Source organism: Nicotiana attenuata, chromosome 12 (genome assembly GCF_001879085.1).
Source record: "Nicotiana attenuata strain UT chromosome 12, NIATTr2, whole genome shotgun sequence".
Taxonomy (NCBI): Eukaryota; Viridiplantae; Streptophyta; class Magnoliopsida; order Solanales; family Solanaceae; genus Nicotiana; species Nicotiana attenuata.
This window is the reverse complement of record NC_032000.1, coordinates 10,994,892-11,005,324: the sequence shown is the minus strand read 5'-3', so window position 1 is coordinate 11,005,324 and position 10,433 is coordinate 10,994,892.

The following is a 10,433-nucleotide window of genomic DNA, read 5'->3' as shown; positions in this document are numbered from 1 at the left end:
GGAAGCAATAATTGCAAGAAACAAGTCCCACCCATATGCTTTAACCCGACAACAACGCATAAGTACTCATCACCTCACATATACGTTGTACCCAATATCTAAACATGTAGCAAATAGACAAATAAGTCCTAATCCTCAAGTCAAGGTTAATCACAACACTTACATCATTCCAAAGGATCAACTCAAAGCTCAACCACGGTTTTGCCTTTCAAACAAGCCTCCGAACCAATAAAATCTAGCAAATTACCAACCAAACGATTCAAATTAAGCCGTAGGAACTACCCACGATTGCAAAGGATTCAATTTAGGTCCTTATTAAAAAAGTCAACAAAAGTCAACTCCCGAGCTCGCTTGGTCCAAACCCGAAATTCGGACCAAAACCCGATTACCCATTCACCCCCGAGCCTGATTATATAATTTATTTTAGAATCCGACCTCAATTTGAGGTCTAAATCCCCATTTTAAACAAATTCCTAATTTTACCCAAACCCCCAATTTTCACCATGAAAACACAAGAGTTTAGGTTAAAATCTTAGGAAAAGTAGTGAAAGATTGAAAGAAACTAGTTTAGAATCACTTATCAATGATTTGGGGAAGAAAAGTTCTTTGAAAAATTGCCTCTAGGGTTTTTAAGTTTGAAATTTGAGAGAATGAACAAAAATCCCGTCTAACTCCCATTTTGATAAGTTGAATGCGAAGAAATCATCGCAAATGCAAAGTCCTTCCCATCTCTGCTTTATTCGCAAATGCGAAGATCGTTCGCAAATGCGAACTTTGACCTTCCGCAATTGCGATCATTTGATCGCAATTGCAATTATTGCTTGCCCCAGCCCTACTTTGCAAATGCGAAGTTTTGTTCGCAAATGTGAACTCTGGCCTCCCCAGCTATTCTTTGCAAATGCGATGAGTAGCTCGCAAATGCGAATCCATCAGTGGCCGCAAATGCGAAGCCTGACCTCGCAATTGCAAGGTATGAGGTCTGCATTAAAAACTGAAGCACCCCAGCAATGTTCTAGGTCCAAATTTCACTTTGTAGCATATTCGAAACTCACCCGAACCCTCGCGGATCTAAACCAAAAGTGCACACAAGTTTAAAAATATCATACGAACTTGCTCGCGCAATCAAATCGCCAAAATAATACTTAGAACTACGAATTGAACACCAAATCAAATGAAATTTTTAAGAAAACTTTGAAACTTCTATTTTCACAACCGGACGTCCGAATCACGTCAAACCAACTCCGTTTCTCACCAAATTTGACAGACAAGTCATAAATGTAGTATTGGACCTATACCAGGTTCCGAAACCAAAATACGAACCCGATATCCAAAAAGTCAACCATTGGTCAAACATTTCAAATTCATTAAGCCTTTAAATTTCAAATTTCAACAAAGTACGATACTCGGGCTAGGGACTTCTGAATTCGATTTCGGGCATACGCCCAAGTCCCAAATCACAATACAAACCCACCGGGACCGTCAAAACTTGAATCTAGGCTCGTTTGCTCAAAACGTTGACCGAAGTCAACTCAAATGGATTTTAAGGCAAAAATTTCATATTTTCTCAGTTTTCAACATAAACGCTTTCCGGAAAAATGCCCGGACTTCGCACGCAAATCGACAAAGGTTAAGATGAGGTATTTAAGGCTTCGAAATGTAGGATTGGGTTCTAAAACATAAGATGACCTATTGGGTCATCACAATTCCCATAGCCTTTTGCCTCTCCAATAATGTCTCCCCAATAATATCTCACTACTAAGAAATAGGTTTAAAACCCCTTTTATACATGTTGGGGCGTGTATGGTCGAAACTTCCAAGTCCTAGCCGAATTAGGACGAAATTCGTCCTTGGCCGTCTTGCTTGGCGCCTGGCGCCAACTTGGACAACGAACTTTTTCTACTTTTGTGCTCTACTGCCCTTGGCGTTTTGGTTGGTGCCTGGCGCGGACCTAGGCACCAAAGTCATACTCCCTCCAAATTCTTCCGTTTTTACTTCAATTTGCATGCAAGCTTGCCAAATCACTTCCAATTGACTCCTACACATATAAACACCATTATTAAGCTCGAGTCACTAATATTCACACCAAAGTTAACAAGATCAAGGCATAATGCAAGGCAAATTACATGAAAAACATGCATTTTTATCCTAACATCAATAAGATGTTTGCGACTCTAATTATGAATACAAGTAGCAAAGCATTAAGCATACTAATATATAATTAGAAAGATCACTTTTTCCTTTTAAATGAGCAAATTTATTGCAATTTAAGTAATATATAACTTGCTAATCTGATCAAAATGAATTTTTAAGTGTATAGTTCAACTTATACGTCTATAAACACACATATGTTTTGGAAAATTAAAAAGCACATACTTAATTTACTCAAAGTAGATAAATGAATAATTTCGATACCACAAGTAAATTAGGTTGTCCTAATCTCTCTGGACAGGGAAGGGCTAAAAAATTCATGCAATTTCAACAACTTTCTACTTACTTTTCTTCCCAACTTATAAAGCATGTTGTAATTTGATAAATACCACAATATATAGATGTGTTCACCGTCCATTACATGATAAAACATTACTTAAATTTAATTTCATCATAAAAAAAATTCACTTCCTTTCCCTCAATATGCAATAGTTAAGGCCTCGTTTGTCTATACTTTTTTCTTTTCTTTTTTTTTTTTCAAAATTTTTTTCTTCAAAAGTGTGTTTGCCCTTGAAATTTTGTATGTTTTTGGGAAATTTTCGAAAATGAGTTTGTCAAAAATCACTTTTTCAAATTTTTTAGAAATATTTCTTTCCCCACTCACAAAACTGAAATATTTTTTCAAGTAAAATACTTGTCCAAATATAATTTTAAATTTCAAATATCATATTTCAATTTAACTTTAAATACTATTTTTTTTTAAAAAAAATTATAATTTTTATGTCCAAACACCTACTAAAATATTTGGGAACGAAAGTGGCTTGAAGGCAACTAACTTTGGTAACGACGGGAAAGAAAAGAAGAATATACCAAAAAGAGAGTAAAGGGTTAAAATAGTAAAATGAGAGAAAAGGGGGTCCAAATTGCCCGGGGGTGGATTTGTTGTTCCGCTAAAAAATAAGGAGGCGTGAGAGGGAAAATTTTATTTTGTGTCTCATACAACTTACACTAGTTGTATGAGGTAACTTTTTGTCTCACAGTTTTGTGGACCCAGAATTCTGTGGACCCAGCAGTGTAAGATTGGGGTCCACAATCTTGTAAGACAAAAAGGAGTCTCATACAATTAGTGTCAATTGTACGAGACACAAAATAAAACTTCTCGGCGTGAGAGTGACAACATCGTGGGTCCCGCAGCACGTATGATCAATGAAGAGTGTTTCTGTCTACTCTCTTTTCCCGTGAACTATAAAGTTAGCAGTTTAAGATGCTTCTGCACCTCCTTCCCACGCTCGCCGTGCCCTCTGGGTTTGTCCTAACCATGGATTCAAATTTTTTTTGTTGTCATCCCATTTTCAGTATGTGTATTGGAATTCGATTTAAATTTAAATTTATTTCGAAAAGTCTCATATTTAGTTGGAGTAAATTGCTTCCTAATAAAGACGATTTTATAGGTTTAAACTCAAGATCTCTAATTAACGAGAATGAATACTTATCACTCTATCACATATACACAACCTTCATCAGTAATGAATTCAAAATTTTGAGATGATGTTTCAATGATATTTGATAAAAATTAATATGAAAAATAGCATTTGAAAAATTAAATTATGTCTCTATATGAACTTCATAAAAATAATCATGTACTTTAAAACTTTGTGAGTAAGCATTCTAATTTAATTTTAAATATTTCTCAAATTAGTATTTTAAATACTGAAATTCAATATCTACAAATACTTATGATCAAACCAGCATTTGCAAATACGTAAATTCAGTATTTAAAATACTAAACTAATATTTGATGTTCAAATTAAAACATATCGTCAATTTTGTTGTGCATAATATTTTCTCGTAAAGTATAAATTTATATTTTAACAATTTTAATTCGTCCTAATAGTCCGCGTCTCTGCCCACCACTGGACACCCTTACCTAGAGCCAAACTGAACGTATATATTTTTAGCACTTAAAAGATTTTCTTGGATTTAATTTCTTGCACATAAGCTTTTCATTCCGCTAAAATTCCAGATTTCTAGTTAAAAATGGAGCGATTTTATCCATTTCTAACACAATCTGTAATGGTAACATTAGTATTTTAGTTACCAAAAAACACAATCGTATGAGTTGCATAATACAAATACGTAGGAAATATAATACCGCTCTACATCTATTAACATAAACCTTCCATCTGTATGACAGTATGAGTAGACGAAACCTAGAATTGCAAGGGTATAAAAGCTGAAATTCCTGCCGGCCAAGTAAATCATGTATTATGCGTAAAAAGGGCTGACTAGATGGTCACATTAATAGGGCAAATCAAAATTTAAAGTTTTATATATTTTGAACTTGTTATCGAACTTATAGATGGTCTTAGTTAAACTGGCTTTACAATTAAATAATTTTACATATTATTAATAAAAATTGTTGAATTCCGTACCGAAAACTCTATCTTCGCCCCAAATATTGATCGATCCCATGGCAAAGCTTCATTCCTTCCTCCACTACTCTCATGTATATATTGGCCAAGAGGCCAAAATATTGTTCACATGACTTTTCATGCAAAGACATTGTACCTAGTTGTATTTGTCATTTTCTAATAACGGTGATGATTGTTTGTTTTCATGTTTTGTCTTCCTAAGAGCTCCACTCAGCTATATGTAAATGTAGTGAAAGCTGTCATTTCAGTAGCCACATATCTTTCTTATCATCATTAGCTATGCCACTTAAGTACCCTTCCCAAATACAGAGTATCGCGCTCCCACTACATATACTAATACTGTGTTAGAAAATTGACAGACAAAGAAGAAATAAAGGAAAATGTTGAAAATAAATAGGGATGCCAATGAGGCGGTGCAGGTGCGAGTCGGTGCGGGTTAGAGTGTTAGCGGGGCGGGGCGGGTGAACGTGGGTGGAGTGTGGGGCGGGTGGATGCGGGTTTAAATCATATTCGGGGAGGGGCGGATTGAAATTGTGCGGGTTTAGACAGAACCCGCCCCGCACCGCACCGCCTGCCATTCCTAAAAATAAATAAAGGCCATGAGTCGTATAGAATGCTTTCTCAAAAAATTGATTTCATGTAACTATGTAGGTAGCATATAACTAGTAAATTTATCCGCGCTTCGCTCGGTTATGCATGAAAAAAATTTCAATAAACTCATTGTTTAATACATGTGTATGACGTAAATAATCTAATACTAAAATTATTAAACTCTAACAAGTATACATTTTTCTAAATAATGAATGATATATATATTTATTTTGGTATAATTGTTTCCCCTGTGTACACAAATGTTGTATGGATGAGAAAAGTAATTTTAGGAATGCACATGCCTCTTCTCACTTTTTATAATTCTCAAAGTTTCATCCCTAAGAAAAATCCAACAGTGTAACGTAAAATCAGGCCATATTATTTGTGATATGAATAATCTCAACGGTAGGAAAATGTTTCTTTTCTTGGTATAAGTTGGAAACCTCCTGGAAGGAAAGGAACACTACATGGTTGAAATGGGAACCACATGCAAATCAGGCAACGGGCAAATAACCAACAGTTATTCAGATTGAGTTAAAAAAAATTTAAATTATTTTAAATTAATACAAGCTACAAGATAGTGCATAATTACCAATATCTCTGGTAAGTTCCACTCAAATTCATAAGTAAAGCCTTTTAATTTCACATCTTTGAGTAGAAGAAATCAAAATGTTGTTGTTAATTCAATATTTAAAATGTATTGTTAATACTCTATTACTGCAAGAAGTTGAAGAAGTTCGCAAAACAAGAGTTTGTTTCTTCAACTTACTCAAAGAAATCTTTTTTCTTTATTTTCAAGCAAGGTTTAGCCATTCTACAAATGAAGAATTGCATGTTCTTCAGCCTGTTGTAACCCGGTACAGTCCTTGTCTCGTGGATATGTGCAATAGAAGAACGTAAAGATAAAATATTGAGAAAAACATAAGCAGCAAAAATACTTTGCAACAATTATCCAAATAACAAAAAAGGCATCAAAAGTTCAAATTATAACTACGAAATCTTCATATATGTAAGTAAGGGTGTACATAAAAACCCGAAAAATCAAATCAAATTGAAAACCGAACCAAACTGACCAAAAAATTGATACTTTATAGGTTTGGTTTGGTTTTGGTTTTGAATTTTAAAAACTTATCAAATTTGGTTTGGTTTTGGTTTTAATAAAAAAATAACCGAAAAAACCGAACCAAACCGACTATAGGAGTAGCTATTTCAAATTTATTATTACACCTATATATATATATATATATATATATTTTTATACAAAGTTTCAAAAATTTTATGGTGAATGTTAATCGTTTGCACTTTTAGTACAGTTTTTTACCTTTATATTCTAGTTTGATTGGTAGTATTCTTTTGTTAAGTGTAAGAATCTATTTCATGTTAAAAAAAAATATTTTTAATTGATTCCTTAAATTATTCATCACTATTTGATTCAATTATCATCAATATATTTTAGTAAATAATAGATTTCTCAAAGGGCAATTGATTGATCGTGTTACGTTGAAAATGTGGTCGCTAGAATATGTGTTTGGTAGTGTATGTCTTATATTTAAGAAAAAACCGACAAATAACCGGAAAAACCGACAAAACCCGACTTAAACCGAATCGAGAAAAAACCGACTTAATTGGTTTGGTTTGGTTCTAGTATTTGAAAAACAGACTTACTTGGTTTGGTTTCTTTTTAGTGAAAACCCGATCCAAACCGAACCATGAACACCCCTAGCTACAACAATGTCAGCATCACGTTTGTTATTTGAAAATTGCCCGCCCGATCCGGGGCGTAACAATAGCACTCACATAGCCTTGGTTGGGAAGAACTCTGGGAGCCACTCTTGGAGGTGGCGGAGGAGGGTCTGGAATATTGTCATTTGCATTGGCCTGGCGGCCTCTACGTTGTCCTTGAGGTACAAGAGGCACCTCTTCTTCTCCAGTGTCATCTACCTCCTCCCCCGCATTCACATTTCCAAGAGGGTCATTAGCATTTAAAGCCATTTTGGTACTTGAAGTATTGACACACACAAATTAGTAACAAGAAGGAAAGAAGAACAAAACACAAATCTAACTAAATAGATAACCAAAACCGTTAGCTCCCCGGCAACGACGCCAAAAAGTGATCGCGACCTACTCCGCACTACTATTTAAGTAGCGAGAGAGGGTCGGAGCAGCTTTTACCCGATTTAGGGTCGGGATCGAATCCACAGAGAGCTAGAATTTGGAATCGAGTATCTATCTAGTGTAGAATTGTGTATGTGTTCTTAATTACACTTCTATTCATTTTTGGGGTTTTTTTGTTTACTTTCACTATTCTCAATCTACAAATGGTAATTGCAACTAAATTATGCTAAGAGTTATAATGCTACGAGTTGTTCTAATAGGTTTAAAAGGCACTAGGGTAGTGACTACCGCCTAGGTGGTCAATTGAAGGGTACTTGAATCTAAGGCACGTTTGGCACGTTTGGGGAGTATGTTATAACTGTTGCACGACTTTACCCACTCTACACCTCTCGGTGGTTCGAGTGATTTTGCCCGAATTGGCTTTCTCAAGACCAATTGGGTATGAAAATTTGCACAAGCAACTAGGGTTCAATTCGGGTATTACTCTCTCGAGGTTTAACCCTTTAATTGGGGCTATCAATCTCTTGAGTATGCCCCAATTCTTTGTTGGACCAATTTCGGAGACTTAGGCTCTCTTTCTCAAGAAGAGCTCAAGTCAACTCAACACAAACTAGTGTTTGCAACTACTAATTCAGAAATTAACCATGAAATTGGCCCAAATAATAAACACCCATAGTCAATTTAGCCCTAAATTACAAGACCCATCAATTACCCACACTAGGGTTGAGCCACAACCCTAGCTTATGGGTTTAGCTACTCATAATTAAAGAAGAGAAGCAAGAAATAGATGAAGAAAAACTTATATTAATTAATCACTAAGTTAAACACAAAGATTCAATGATTAAAAGTAGCTAAAATTGCCCAAAATGGCTTAGAAAGTCGAATCCACGAGTGCAGCTGCTTAATTACAATATCTGATGCCCTAAAAATGGAAAAAGAAGCTATTTATACTAGGCTGAAAAATCTGGACAAAAATACCCCTGCGGGGTTAGTGCGGACCGCACAAAATGGACCGCGGTCCGCACTGGGGCTTTGGCCTTGAAAAATAGCTCTCTGAATCTTGGCATCGCAGACCATAGAGAATAGACTGCGGCCACGGAGGCTTCTAGTGCGGTCCGCGTAAAATGGACCGCGGACCGCGGAGGCTTGAAACTCTGAAAATGGCAACTCTCTGATTCTCCTCACCACGGACCGAAGAGAATGAACTGCGGCCGCGTTGATCTTAGTGCGGACAGCACTAAATGGTATTCGGCCTCGGAAACGTTCCGATGTGATCAATTTATCGTAGGGGTAGTGAATAGTTACAGGTAAACGATTTGCGTGGGACAGGGTAATCATGAAACCTTGGCCGATGTATCTGGCGGCTCGTATTGTTTGTTGACCATAATTTATGAATTCAGTTATCATAGGGAGCATATTTAGAATATCTATAAAAAAGATTTTATGCTTGTTTCTTTCTCTTGTTTGAGACAAGTCGTGAATCTAGAATATTGTAGTCTTTTACAGTGAAAGAAATTGGGACGAAGTTGTCAATAATAGCTTACCTAGAGAAATAGGTAAAAGAAATTTCCACCCAAGATTTAATAGTTGGTCCACTGCCTCTTGGCCTGAAAATCACCTCTATGAATCTCCTAGTGCGGACCGCACAAAGTGGTGTGCGGCCGCACTAGGCCTGTTTAGCATGAGCTTGTCTTGTCTCTGAATCTTGGCATCACGGACCGTAGAGAATGGACTGCGGCCGCGGAGGCTTCTAGTGCGGTCCGCGTAAAATGGACCGCGGACCGCGGAGGCTTGAAACTCTGAAAATGGCAACTCTCTGATTCTCNTTTAGTTTTGTTTGCATATGATTCTTCTTCATTAATTAAATTAAATATTTATGGGTAAAAAATGAGGAGAGAGCTACAATAGGAGTAGGTAGGAATAAATGAGCTTGTTATAATTAGAGTGAATGAGAAAAGAAAAGATCTTATTGATATCTGGCTACACATTTACAAACATGTAACTGGGCTAAAATAGTGCAAGGTCATCTTATGGAGTGCATTATTCTATAATTTTGTCTTTTTTTAACTTGTATATTTATGTTATAGGTACAGGCGCAAAGCGCGTACCCTAAGACTAGTATATATATATAGATGGATGTCCTGTTACTATTATCTTTTTGAGCAAACAGGAAATATATATATATTAATAACTAAGGAACATCTAGTACATAGTCGACATAACTTGCATCTCGGAGGATGCATTGGTTTCCTAAGCTTGCTAGCAGATTACAAGCTTCATTATAGAAGTTTTTCATGGGAAGTAGATTCAAGTCTATCACTTTCCACAAAATCTATTACATCAAAAGGTGGTACAACAAAAACTTTTTTACTGCACTTTACTGCTTTACTTCTTCCTGCCACTCCAAGAGCTTGGTTGTCCCTTTCTAGTACCCCTTTTGCTAGCTGATGGGCAATCCTATTCCCCTGCCTGAAAGTGTGCTGGAGAGTAACCCTCTGCTGGTGCATTAAGGACCTGCAATCATTAACAGTTTTGTTAAATAATTTATTACCGACTTGTATTGCCTGGAACCTCTGAGCAATCTGTCTCAATCTCAAGTGGGAAGAGATTCCACTCCTTTGCTGTTCGTAGACCTTCTCTTAGAGCTTTTAATTCAGCTGCTAGTGAGCCATTTGCATGTGATAGTTTAGCAAAACCAATCACCCAACTTCCTGTTGCATTCCTAAAAACACCACCTAAACCACAATTTTTGTTATTGCTACGAAAACTGGCATCCACATTCAGTTTGTACCACCCCTTAGGGGGTTTGAACTAGTTGATTTTTATAAGACATTGGGAGGATTAATAGAGAATTTTTCTGTGAATAGTTTAAATTCCACTGCCCTTTATAAGATTTGGGAGCCTCTATTTTGGTTGGTAGTGTTATTGATGTTATTGCTATTTCTATTAATCCAGATATGCCAAACGATGAAGGGAAAGAAGTTGTTCCAGTTTATAAGGTCATGTTTGATAGGAGAGTTGAAGTCCCTTATTTGGAGAAGCCAGTGTTTCCCACTTTTGTTAACAAGTTGGTTCGCTTGAAGGTTGCTCCAGAGGTTACTAACAGCTCTACAGTCAAGGAAGATATGTTCTATTGACTCTTCAATG